This window comes from Salvelinus fontinalis, chromosome 14 (genome assembly GCF_029448725.1).
Source record: "Salvelinus fontinalis isolate EN_2023a chromosome 14, ASM2944872v1, whole genome shotgun sequence".
NCBI lineage: Eukaryota > Metazoa > Chordata > Actinopteri > Salmoniformes > Salmonidae > Salvelinus > Salvelinus fontinalis.
The window spans coordinates 37,323,263-37,336,083 of NC_074678.1; positions in this window are offsets into that span (position 1 = coordinate 37,323,263).

Here is a 12,821-nt window from a genome sequence, read left to right on the forward strand (position 1 = left end):
CGCGGCCGGCTGCGACAGAGCCTGGGCGCGAACCCAGAGACTCTGGTGGCGCAGTTAGCACTGCGATGCAGTGCCCTAGACCACTACGCCACCCGGGAGGCCCCCAAGGGGCTATTCTTCACTATAACCTCCACCATTAGTCATATTAACTCTGGGAGAACAATGCACTGCATGCCATTATAAAAGGCATATGTATGGGGAATGTTATCAGATGTGAAATGAATAGCATTCATTACATTACCCAGAGCAACTTACAGGAGCAATTAGGGTTGAGTGCCTTGCTTAAGGGCACATCAACAGATTTTTCACGTAGTTGGCCCTTAACCACTAGGGTACCTGCCGCCGCATTCAACCACGTTAGTGTAACGAATCAGATGATGATGGACTGTTTTCAATTGAATTACGTTAGGATTTCCCTTAGTGATGTTTTGGATTATGTATACTCACGCCTTACGACCTTGTTACAAGCTGACAGTCTTAGTTCTATTGTTTCAGGGTGTCTGTCTCTGTGTGATGTCTTTGCCTGCATGTCTTCAGTTCTGTACCACTCAGCACTCCTATCAGAGCAGCATTTTTAATGTTTCAGATGAGTTCTCACTTCCAGACCTCAGCTACATTTACAACCTTCCACCCACCCTCCCCTGTCTCCGCACACCCACTCCTCCTCCACTTTCAAACTGCACTGTGGCTTTTTTTCTTTCTTCTCCACCTCCTTTTGTCATCCTGTTTTCCACCAGCACAATGACTTGCTGAAAACATACATTCAGTGCCAACGTGTACGTTTAGTGCACGTCTACTCACGGGCCATGGTACAATAAGGATGCCAATGGGAAAACAATGACCGTAACCCAGTTCCTGGGGATGGAGAGGGGGATCTGTGCCAGAACTGGTGTCCAGCTGTATGCTTTGCCCACTTTGTCCACACTGCATCACTTAAATATGTCCCTATCCCCTTTTTTTTTTCTTTTTCTTTTTAATAAAAGTAGGATGAAATATCACTATATCTGACTGAGAATTCTCTCTCTCTCTCTCTCTCTCTCTCTCTCTCTCTCTCTCTCCCTCCCTCTCAAATTCAAATTCAAATTCAAGCTCAAGCTGCTTTATTATCTCTCTCTCTCTCTCTCTCTCTCTCATGTCAATTCAATTTAAGGGCTTTATTGTCATGGGAAACATATGTTAACATTGCCAAAGCAAGTGAAGTAGATAATCAACAAAAGTGAAATAAACAATAAACATGTACAGTAAACATTACACTTATAAAAGTTCCAAAATAATAAAGATATGGCCTCCCGAGTAGCGCAGTGGTCTAAGACACTTCCTCACAGTGCTAGCTGTGCCACTAGAGATCCTGGTTCGAGTCCAGTCTCTGTTGCAGCCGGCCGCGACTGGGAGACCCATGGGGCGGCACAAAATTGTCCCAGCGTCGTCCGGGTTAGGGGAGGGTTTGGCCGGCAGGGATGTCCTTGTCCCATCGCGCTCTAGCGACTCTTGTGGCGGGCTGGGCGCAGTACATGCTGACCCGGTCGCCGGGTGTACGGTGTTTCCTCCGACACATTGGTGTGGCTGGCTTCCAGGTTAAGTGGGCATTGTGTCAAAAAGCAGTGTGGCTTGGTTGTGTTTCGGGGGACGCGCGGCTTTCGACCTTTGTCTCTCTCTCTCGAGTCCGGACGGGAGTTGCAGCGATGAGACAAGACTGTAACTATCAATTGGATACCATGAAATTGGGGAGAAAAAGGGGTAAAAGTTTTTTTTAAATATAAAAAATAATAAAAGAATAATGACATTACAAATGTTTATAAGCAAATAGTTCAAGTACCAAAGGGAAAATAAATGAACATAAATATGGGTTGTATTTACAATGGTGTTTGTTCTTCACTAGTTGCCCTTGTGGCAACAGGTCACAAATCTTGCTGCTGTGATGGCATGCTGTGGTATTTCACCCATCTGTGTAATCTGAGGGAAATATGTGTCTCTAATATGGTCATACATTTGGCAGGAGGTTAGGAAGTGCAGCTCAGTTTCCACCTCATTTTGTGGGCAGTGTGCACATAGCCTGTCTTCTCTTGAGAGCCAAGTCTGCCTACAGCAGCCTTTCTCAATAGCAGGGCTATGCTCACTGAGTCTGTACATAGTCAAAGCTTTCCTTAAGTTTGGGTCAGTCATAGTGGTCAGGTATTCTGCCACTGTGTCATCTCTGTTTAGAGCCAAATAGCATTCTAGATTGCTCTGTTTTTTTGTAAATTCTTTCCAATGTCTCAAGTAAATTATCTTTCTGTTTCTCATGATTTGGTTGGGTCTAATTATGTTGCTGTCGTGGGGCTCTGTGGGGTCTGTTTGTGTTTGAGAACAGAGCCCCAGGACCAACTTGTCTCTCTCTCTCTATGGTAAAAAATAGAATGTGCATGCCAGTAGATAAAGTAGAAGACCGTCCGTAGTTAGATGTTGGGTGTTCCGTGATGTAGCCTTTAGTATTCTAAAGCTCTTCTGTTAAGACTCCTAATGCTTTAATTTAACAGATGGGTTGGCTGGTAGTAAGTCATGGCATGCCAGTGTTTCCCTCCTACTTTGTGGTTTTCAGCGAATTAGCCAGCCCAAACAGAGGACACGCATTCTTAATGCAGGAGACCATGATCATCAAACATGTCAGATCACATATACATACTTTATATTTTCCTAATGGTTTAACTCGCATCACAGACTGAGCTAAACATTTCGTGATGTATTTTAGAGAAGACAAGATCCACTGTGATAGTCTATATGTAGGCCTGTAAGAATCTGGAATGAGAAAAGAGTTCTCAAGAAGTATCAGTAGAACACACAAATATTGGTTTGTCATAATATGAACTTGGTCACTGTCATAATATGAACTTGGTCACTGTCATAATATGAACTTGGTCACTGTCATAATATGAACTTGGTCACAGTAATAATATGAACTTGGTCACTTTCATAATATGAACTTGGTCACTTTCATAATATAAACTTGGTCATTGTCATAATATGAACTTGGTCACTGTCATAATATGAACTTGGTCACTGTCATAATATGAACTTGGTCACTTTCATAATATAAACTTGGTCACTGTCATAATATGAACTTGGTCACTGTCATAATATGAACTTGGTCACTTTCATAATATAAACTTGGTCACTTTCATAATATAAACTTGGTCATTGTCATAATATGAACTTGGTCACTGTCATAATATGAACTTGGTCACTGTCATAATATGAACTTGGTCACTGTCATAATATGAACTTGGTCACTGTCATAATATGAACTTGGTCACTGTCATAATATGAATTTGGTCACTGTCATAATATGAACTTGGTCACTGTCATAATATGAACTTGGTCACTTTCATAATATGAACTTGGTCACTTTCATAATATAAACTTGGTCATTGTCATAATATGAACTTGGTCACTGTCATAATATGAACTTGGTCACTGTCATAATATAAACTTGGTCACTGTCATAATATGAACGTGGTCACTGTCATAATATGAACTTGGTCACTGTCATAATATGAACTTGGTCACAGTCATAATATGAACTTGGTCACAGTCATAATATGAACTTGGTCACAGTCATAATATGAACTTGGTCACTGTCATAATATGAACTTGGTCACTGTCATAATATAAACTTGGTCACTGTCATAATATGAACTTGGTCACTGTCATAATATGAACTTGGTCACTGTCATAATATGAACTTGGTCACTGTCATAATATGAACTTGGTCACTGTCATAATATGAACTTGGTCACTGTCATAATATGAACTTGGTCACTGTCATAATATGAACTTGGTCACTGTCATAATATGAACTTGGTCACTGTCATAATATGAACTTGGTCACTGTCATAATATGAACTTGGTCACTGTCATAATATGAACTTGGTCACAGTAATAATATAAACTTGGTCACTGATGGTAAACTATAACTGAAGCGTGTTTGTATTTCATTATCAGTATATGATGTTTGCTTATCAGACGTCCAGTGTGATGTTTGTTTTGAATACAGGTGCAAAACACTCATCATCTGATTTGTACCGCAGACAAACAGAGCATGATTTTACGGAGTAATGGATATCCACTCAGTAACCATGGCAATGATCCAAACCAGGTTTTACATATTGACATTACAATGTCAGTGGCTGTAAAGACTTTGCATATTGACGTTGTACTACTAAACAAGGCAATGCTGTCATTCCCAAATGCACAATATATTACATAAGTATTCCCTATCCCACTTAGGGAAAGTGTAGAACAGTAATGTACACTTAGTTATGGAATTACCAGACCTAATGTTGTCCTAAGGGAATCTTTCAAACAGTAGCCTTGCAGCATCAGGCTGCATATTTTCCCCATTCTGGATTAGAAAGCCAGTCACACGCTGTATAGCAAGCTGAGACACACTAAAGAGGCTTTTGGCAGCTCATTGCTAGCCAAATGGTGGCTAATGCTGGGGCCCCTATTGGAGTAGCTTGAGGAAAGTTGGCTTATTATGTTTCCATGGATTTGAGGGCCGGAATGGGGGGGGGAGTACGGAGCGGTGTGGAGGCAGGGAGTTGAAAGAAGCTTCCGCTTCCAATATTTCCTGCTGTTCTGTTCCCAGAATGCATTACCCTCAGCATTGACATGGGTTTCTAAGCACATGACATGGTCCTCAAAGAAAGCATCCGTTAAGAACAGGTTTTTCTATTCTCTTTCTCTCTTGCTTTTGTTGCCAGTCCGCTATGTGTGTTGTGTTCATATCTTGAACACAGAGAATTGGAAGTGAAATAAGGCCACTGTGATCAAATTATAGTGTATTACATTTACTCCAAAACTGAAAACGGACATTTACTATGCGGGGAGGGAGTCGAGTCATTGAGATTGACTAAATGCACTGGATCTTGCAAATTGACACATTTTGCTTTGTGTGGTACAGGTTTTTAATTGTGATGCAATGTTTTACAGGAAGAAACTATTTATTTTGTGTGTATATTATTGAGATGTACATCTAATGTTTGATATGTGCATTGATGTTGAGAATTATATGCAGTATGCAAATGTGTAGCTTACGGAAGTGATTCATTACATATATTTTCAATGTTACACTAACGTCTTTGTTATCTCTAACACAACATTTAGCTGAAATAAAAGTCACAGAATGTTATGTATGAAAGCAAATGAAACCCAGAACTATCAGGGGTTTCACCTCCCTGTTCCCTAAAGGGCTGTCTTTGGCCATATTTCAAATATTTCTCTACAAAGAAAGCAAACAATGTACTCAGGAGAGATAGAGATCCTCCCCAGCCTGTCTTCATTAGCAGTTGTGTTATTCTCTTGTAACCCACAAGGAGCCATTGTTCCACCTTGAGATGTGTCCTTATTTCATTTATTGTGGCGTTGGGTTTAGTGCTGACTGCCCGTTATCCTTGATATACTGTTATTGTATAGGCCTATCTGTGTTTCTCTATAACCACTATTCCAGTTGGCTTCTCTTTCAGAGAGCCTGGTGTACATTTTCTATCAATACCCTCCAACCAGCCCTGTCTTCCCTCCTTGCTACTTCGCAGCAAACCCATTAGCACTTCACATTATATGACAACCATTTATCAACCCTCTTCCCAGACTGCTGAAACTGCTCTGTGCCGTAGCCTTCAGGTCCATTGGCTCTACTCTAGTTATAATCATACAATTAGATACTTTTGTGAACCATAGTATGACCATCTTAAAACAATCCCTCCCCCGTTAGACTTTTAGAGGTTAAAGAGAGACATTTAAAACCACATTGTAGAAAAACAAAGCATATGTCACTGACTGGCCATTTGGCTGCCTGATGCTAGCTGGTTCTGGTGTCAGTTTCAGGGCCATTGATTTTCACTATTTGGAGACAGATCGGTTATGTCTGAATCTGATAATGTGTGGTATAACAAATGCACAGACTAAACACGTATGGATTGTGTTGAAGTCTGCGTGTTAGCAGACTCTAACCACAGTGGTGGTTAGTGGACACAGACTCTTATGAGGCTGTAAAAGAACAAAGTAACAGTGGGGAGGAGAGCTTACTACAGCACAGGGCTCGACAACATCAAGACAGGGTGGGAGTTCCACCACAGAGGCTGCACAGCAGGGGGCAGGTGGAGATCCAACAATCATATCAAAATGTTGTTTAACACAGATCAACAACAGATGAGCCTTCTGGTCTCTGTAAAAAAAGCGCATCGTCATACTATATGGAGAGCAAGACAATGGACCAGCCGAAACCCTCAGTTTGTCCATGGTGCTCTACTGTCATAGTTTGTACAATGGACAAAAACACAGCTTAATAATAGCATTTTGTAAGACACAACATGCTCTGTATTCACTGACACACCCCAATGTTTCTGTTTCATCAGATCCTGAGGAGAAGGTTCTCTAGGATGTGTGTGGCTCGTTTGGTTTGTGGTTATAGTGGTCCACACAGGGCAGACCACAATCCACACTGGACCACACATCTCCTGGAATCTCTGTCCATGTCAGGACAATACCAGCCCCAAACTGTTTCATATTACCTTGAATCTGAGGATAGTAACACCACAAGCCACCTCTTACAGCACTGTCTTGGGGAGACAGGACCATAAACCAGGGTAGTGGAGAATAGCTTGATGGTTACAGACAGAGCTTTGTTTTGGACGTACTGTGTGTGGAAACCCCACTGTGTCCCCTCTCTGAGACCAAACCCTAAACCCGTGTGGCCTGCCTCCCAGTCTCTCACATACATATTCTGCTCTCAAACCACAGTGACAGAAAAAAAAACTCAGCTCTATCTGGAGTCTGGCATACGTGTTGCAGTGTCACACTAAGAGCCACATTCTTGTAGTATTTTCATATTTATATTTCTCCTGGTTTGTCCGCAGTGAGTACTCTCTCTCCACATCCTGGAATGCAGCTATAGTTATCATATTATTGGGTTTGCAGTGTGGTGTGTGTGTGTTACTCTGGGACAAGCCTCTCTATGGGATTTGGGGGGGAAGTTAACAAAGGGTCCCGAAATAGGCCACAGTGTTCCCACAAAGTGATGCAATCAGACGTGGGTAGAGGTTAGAGGCGGAACCTAAGGGGGAGTTGTTGTTCAATCTCCAATGGCTACCCAACAACCATAATATGGTTTCCAAACAAGCTCATCTGTTTTATGTTATAGTGTACCGTGCACGCATGTGTCTGTGGGGATTAATTCCGTCTCTCCCATAGTATCACATATGAGAGTGACAACGGGCCTCCAAGGTTATACACATGACTCATCCCATGTGGGTGAGTAATGTGTGCAAAGCTGTCATCAAGGCACGGGTGGCTATTTGAAGAATCTCAAATGTATAATATATTTTGATTTGTTTAACACTTTTTTGGTTACTACATGATTCCATTTGTGTTATTTCATAGATTTGATGTCTTCACTATTATTCTACAATGGAGAAAATAGTAAATATTAAAGAAAAACCTTTGACTCAGGTGTTCTAAAACTTTTGACCAGTAGTGTACATTTTAAAGTGAACAATCTGAGTCTCAGCATCATTCTGTATTCGTGGAATTTCATTTAATGTGAAGTCTGTCAAAGTGACCCCCAAAATCCACTGTCCACTGTCATCCACTGTCCACTGTCATCCACTGTCCACTGTCATCCACTGTCCACTGTCGTCCACTGTCATCCACTGAGTAGGAAGTTATGCCTTCAAGCATCCACTACCACTCGATACTTTCATAAATATCCATTATTTAATGCTTAGTGTTTACCTGTCCTTGTCCTCTTTGTTATAGAGTTGTCAGTTGGATTTGGAATCCAAACTTTAAAGTATAATTCCACTCACAAAACAAAACAAATCTGCCGTGCGATGACAGGCTGCTCTGTTAACAAACAACGGCTCCCTTGGCAGAGGTGGCGTAAAATGCTACTTTTATTAAAAACTACAGATTTCAGCTCCCAAAGAAAGGCTTGCAGTTACACAGGACAAATATAGGTACAAGGTACACATTAAAGAATGGACATTTTTCATGTACAGACTGATAGTGGCTCGATGTAGTTGGAGGTACACTCCACCGACACTCAACTCCATTGAGATGTATATATCGTGGAGTGGAGTTCTCTCAGCTAGGGTAAGACCTGCAATTCTGCATTCCATTTGGCTCAAAGGTCTCATATCAGTTGCATTGAAGTTCTTGGTTCATAATGTGAATCAGTTTTGATTTCATACATCATTGATCACTAACATTGAATATTTAAATGTACCTTCAGCATCTTGACTTTATAGTGTCATACAGGTACAACACATTGAAAAACGTGCATTCGGACAGTATTCAGACCCCTTGACTTTTTCCACAATTTGTTATGTTACAGCCTTATTCTAAATTTGATTACATTGTTTTGACCCCTCATCAATCTACACAAAATACCCCATAATGACAACGCAGAAACAGGTTTTTAGAATTTTTAGCAAATGTGTGAAAAAATGTAAAACTGAAACATCACATTTAATAAGTATTCAGACCCTTTAGTCATTACTTTGTTGAAGCACCTTTGGCAGCAATTACAACCTGGAGTCTCTTCGGTATGACACTACAAGCTTGGTACACCTCTATTTGTGGAGTTTCTCCCATTCCTCTCTGCAGATCCTCTCAAGCTCTGTCAGGTGGATGGGGAGTGCCACTGCACAGCTATTTTTAGGGCTCTCCAGAGATGTTTCGATCGTGGTCAAGTCCGGGCTCTGGCTGGGCCACTCAAGGACATTCAGAGACTTGGCCCGACGCCACTCTCGCATTGTCTTAGCTGTGTGCTTAGGGTCGTTGTCCTGTTGAGCAGGTTTTCATCAAGGATCTCTCTGTACTTTGCTTCGTTCATCTTTTCCTCGATCCTGACTAGTCTGAGGTCCTGAGCACTCTGGAGCAGGTTTTCGATCCTGACTAGTCTCCCAGTCCCTGCTGCTGAAAAACATCCCCACAGCATGATGCTGCCACCACCATGCTTCACCGTAGGGATGGTGCCAGGTTTCCTCCAGACGTGACGCTTGGCATTCAGGTCAAAGAGTTCAATCTTGGTTTCATCAGACCAGAGAATATTGTTTCTCATGGTCTGAGAGTCTTTAGGTGCCCGTTGGCAAACTCCAAGCGGGCTGTCATGTGCCTTTTACTGAGGAGTGGCTTCCGTCTGGCCACTCTATCATAAAAGCCTGATTGGTGGAGTGCTGCAGAGATAGTTGTACTTCTTGAAGGAAATCCCATCTCCACAGATGACCTCTAGATCTCAGAGTGACCATCAGGTTCTTGGTCACACCCCTGACCAAGGCCCTTCTCCTCAGTTTGCTCAGTTTGGCCAGGCGGCCAACTCTAGGAAGAGTCTTAGTCGTTTCAAACTTCTTCCATTTAAGAATGAGGGAGGCCATTGTGTTCTTGGGGACCTTCAATGCTGCAGAAATGTTTTGGTACCCTTCCCCAGATCTGTGTCTCGACACAATCTGTTTCAGAATAAGGCTGTAGGTTATATTATACATACAGTATGTATGTGAGGATTGTTCTGCTGTGTTCGTGGGCCTCCAGTGCTCTTGAGTAATTTTAGGCTAAGTCCTGCTAGTAATTTATTAAACAGGTGAGACACCTCATAAAGAGACAGTCCTGTGAGCCATTGACAGAGGAGACATACACACACACACACACACACACACGCTAACAACACACACACACACGCGTGCGCTAACAACACACACACACACAGTCATTGGGAATCAGATAAATGCTTTCATAGAGTGTTTAAACTGGGAAATGAGAAATGTAAGAACATGTCAAAGTGAATCTGTGATCTAGTCCCCTAATGGCCTAATTGAGTGGCTGGACTGAATGGACCCTCTTCCACACCTCTTTCATTCAATTAGACACAGACAAGCACGCTTTGTGACACACACTAACAAGTCTGACACTGCCCCCCCCCCCCTACAAATATGTGCTCTCTTTATCATCTGGTCATTTTTAAAGGCTCTCTGTTCTTAGCATGTGCATCTCACGTTCGCGACCTACAAACAGGGACTATGGACTAATGGACTAATGTTGTTTATGTGGTGTTGGGTTCTGTGTATTTATGTGGTGTTGGGCTCTCAGTATATTTATGTGGTGTTGGGCTCTCAGTGTGTGTATGTGGTGTTGGGCTCTCAGTGTATGTATGTGGTGTTGGGCTCTCAGTGTGTGTATGTGGTGTTGGGCTCTCAGTGTATGTATGTGGTGTTGGGCTCTCAGTGTATTTATGTGGTGTTGGGCTCTCAGTGTGTTTATGTGGTGTTGGGCTCTCAGTGTATTTATGTGGTGTTGGGCTCTCAGTGTATTTATGTGGTGTTGGGCTCTCGGTGTATGTATGTGGTGTTGGGCTCTCAGTGTATGTATGTGGTGTTGGGCTCTCAGTGTATTTATGTGGTGTTGGGCTCTCAGCATGTTTATGTGGTGTTGGGCTCTCGGTGTACTTATGTGGTGTTGGGCTCTCAGCGTGTTTATGTGGTGTTGGGCTCTCAGCGTGTTTATGTGGTGTTGGGCTCTCAGTGTATTTATGTGGTGTTAGGCTCTCAGTGTATGTGTGTGGTGTTGGGCTCTCAGTGTATTTATGTGGTGTTGGGCTCTGTGTATGTATGTGGTGTTGGGCTCTGTGTATTTATGTGGTGTTGTGCTCTCAGTGTATTTATGTGGTGTTGTGCTCTCAGTGTGTTTATGTGGTGTTGGGCTCTCAGCGTGTTTATGTGGTGTTGGGCTCTCAGCATGTTTATGTGGTGTTGGGCTCTCAGCATGTTTATGTGGTGTTGGGCTCTCAGCGTGTTTATGTGGTGTTGGGCTCTCAGTGTATTTATGTGGTGTTGGGCTCTCAGTGTATTTATGTGGTGTTGGGCTCTCAGTGTATTTATGTGGTGTTGGGCTCTCAGCATGTTTATGTGGTGTTGGGCTCTCAGCATGTTTATGTGGTGTTGGGCTCTCAGCGTGTTTATGTGGTGTTGGGCTCTCAGTGTATTTATGTGGTGTTGGGCTCTCAGCATGTTTATGTGGTGTTGGGCTCTCAGCGTGCTTATGTGGTGTTGGGCTCTCAGCGTGTTTATGTGGTGTTGGGCTCTCAGCGTGTTTATGTGGTGTTGGGCTCTCAGCATGTTTATGTGGTGTTGGGCTCTCAGCGAGTTTATGTGGTGTTGGGCTCTCAGCATGTTTATGTGGTGTTGGGCTCTCAGCGTGTTTATGTGGTGTTGGGCTCCCAGCGTGTTTATGTGGTGTTGGGCTCTCAGCGTGTTTATGTGGTGTTGGGCTCTCAGCGAGTTTATGTAGTTTTGGGCTCTCAGCACAGCAGTGTATTGGTAGCATTGACACTATTGGTCGTCAACACGTCCTGGTGACCTAGTTGTCCAGGACCAAGCTGTAGCATCAATGGAGATGGATGGGAGTTCAGTGATTCAGTGATGCCCCCTCTTTCTCTCTCTTCCTCTGTAACCCGTGTCGCTGCGGCTGCTACTGTGTTTATGGGCTCTCAGCATGTTTATGCATGGTGTGTGTTTGCACGTGCGTGTCCTGTGTGTTGGGATTGGCCGTACAGTGCAATTGAAAACAGGTGTGGAGATAGTGGAGCAGAACAGAAGAGGGGTGGTGGGTTAACTGTGTGTGTACGTCACAGTATGTGTGTATCCAGAGATGGGATTGGACAGGGAGAGAGAACAAGAGAGGAAGAGATCAGTGGTGGTCAGGATGTGAGGAATCTGAACAGAAAGCCAGGAGGTGAAAGGACAGCATGCCTGTTCTCTCAATGCTACACTCAAATGCCAAACCCACGGGAAGAGGGAACAAGGCCCCAGCGGGTCAGAACACAGCTTCTGTGCATTGCTCTGGCTCTGACAAACTCTCACATCCTTTTGATGACCTCCTGCTCTCTCACTATCTCCGTCTCTCTTTCCCTCAATCCATTTTAATTATCTCTTCTTTACTCTCTCTCTCTCGCTCTCTCATCCTCCTGCCCTCTCTCTGCTCCTCTCTTTCAGGAGGGCTGGGTTGGGTTGTGAAAACATCTGAGTGCTGTTGTCAATCTTCCTGCAGCTCCATGATGTCAGGCAGAGTACGAGTACAGCTTAGTGAAGGGCTTTACATACCCCACTGAATCTAAATACATTCAGCCAACAGCCTTACATCAGCTCCTGGCAACCCAAATGGAGAGATTTTTAACCCCATTTACACAGACTCAAAGGAGAGGGGAGCCAAAGCACTCTGTACATGGCACAGACCGAGGGAGGAAGGGAAGGAGAGAGAGCGGGGGAAGAGAGAGAAAGAGACAGAGAGAGAGAGAGAATTTCCTTTGTGGACATGTTTGTGGTGTGAACTTCCCATGATCTGACCTTTGACTCGGATGTAAGGTTCTCAAAACAAAGCCAACACAACTAGATGCCAGGAGGTACATGAATTAATGCAATGCGATCAATGTAGGATTTACAATGTCAAGCGGCTAAGTCTTTCCACTGATTCTCTATACCAGGGTAATGCCAGCAGCCTCTGTACACACAGAAGACCTTAATATCCTTACAGACCTCTCTCATATCAATGATTACCTGTCCCATAACACAAGACCACCCACTGCACACAGACTTCAGTTCAACATCTAGTTTGGATTTACATTTGGTTGAGTTGTCAACTAATGTAAATTCAAAGTGAAATCAACAAACAATGCCACATTGTCATTAGATTTCGGTTAAAAGACTAAATTCCCTTATATTGATGACTTTTTGCAAATCCAATCAGTTTCCCACGTTGACTCAACATCATCACATACATTTTTGGTTGTTGAAATG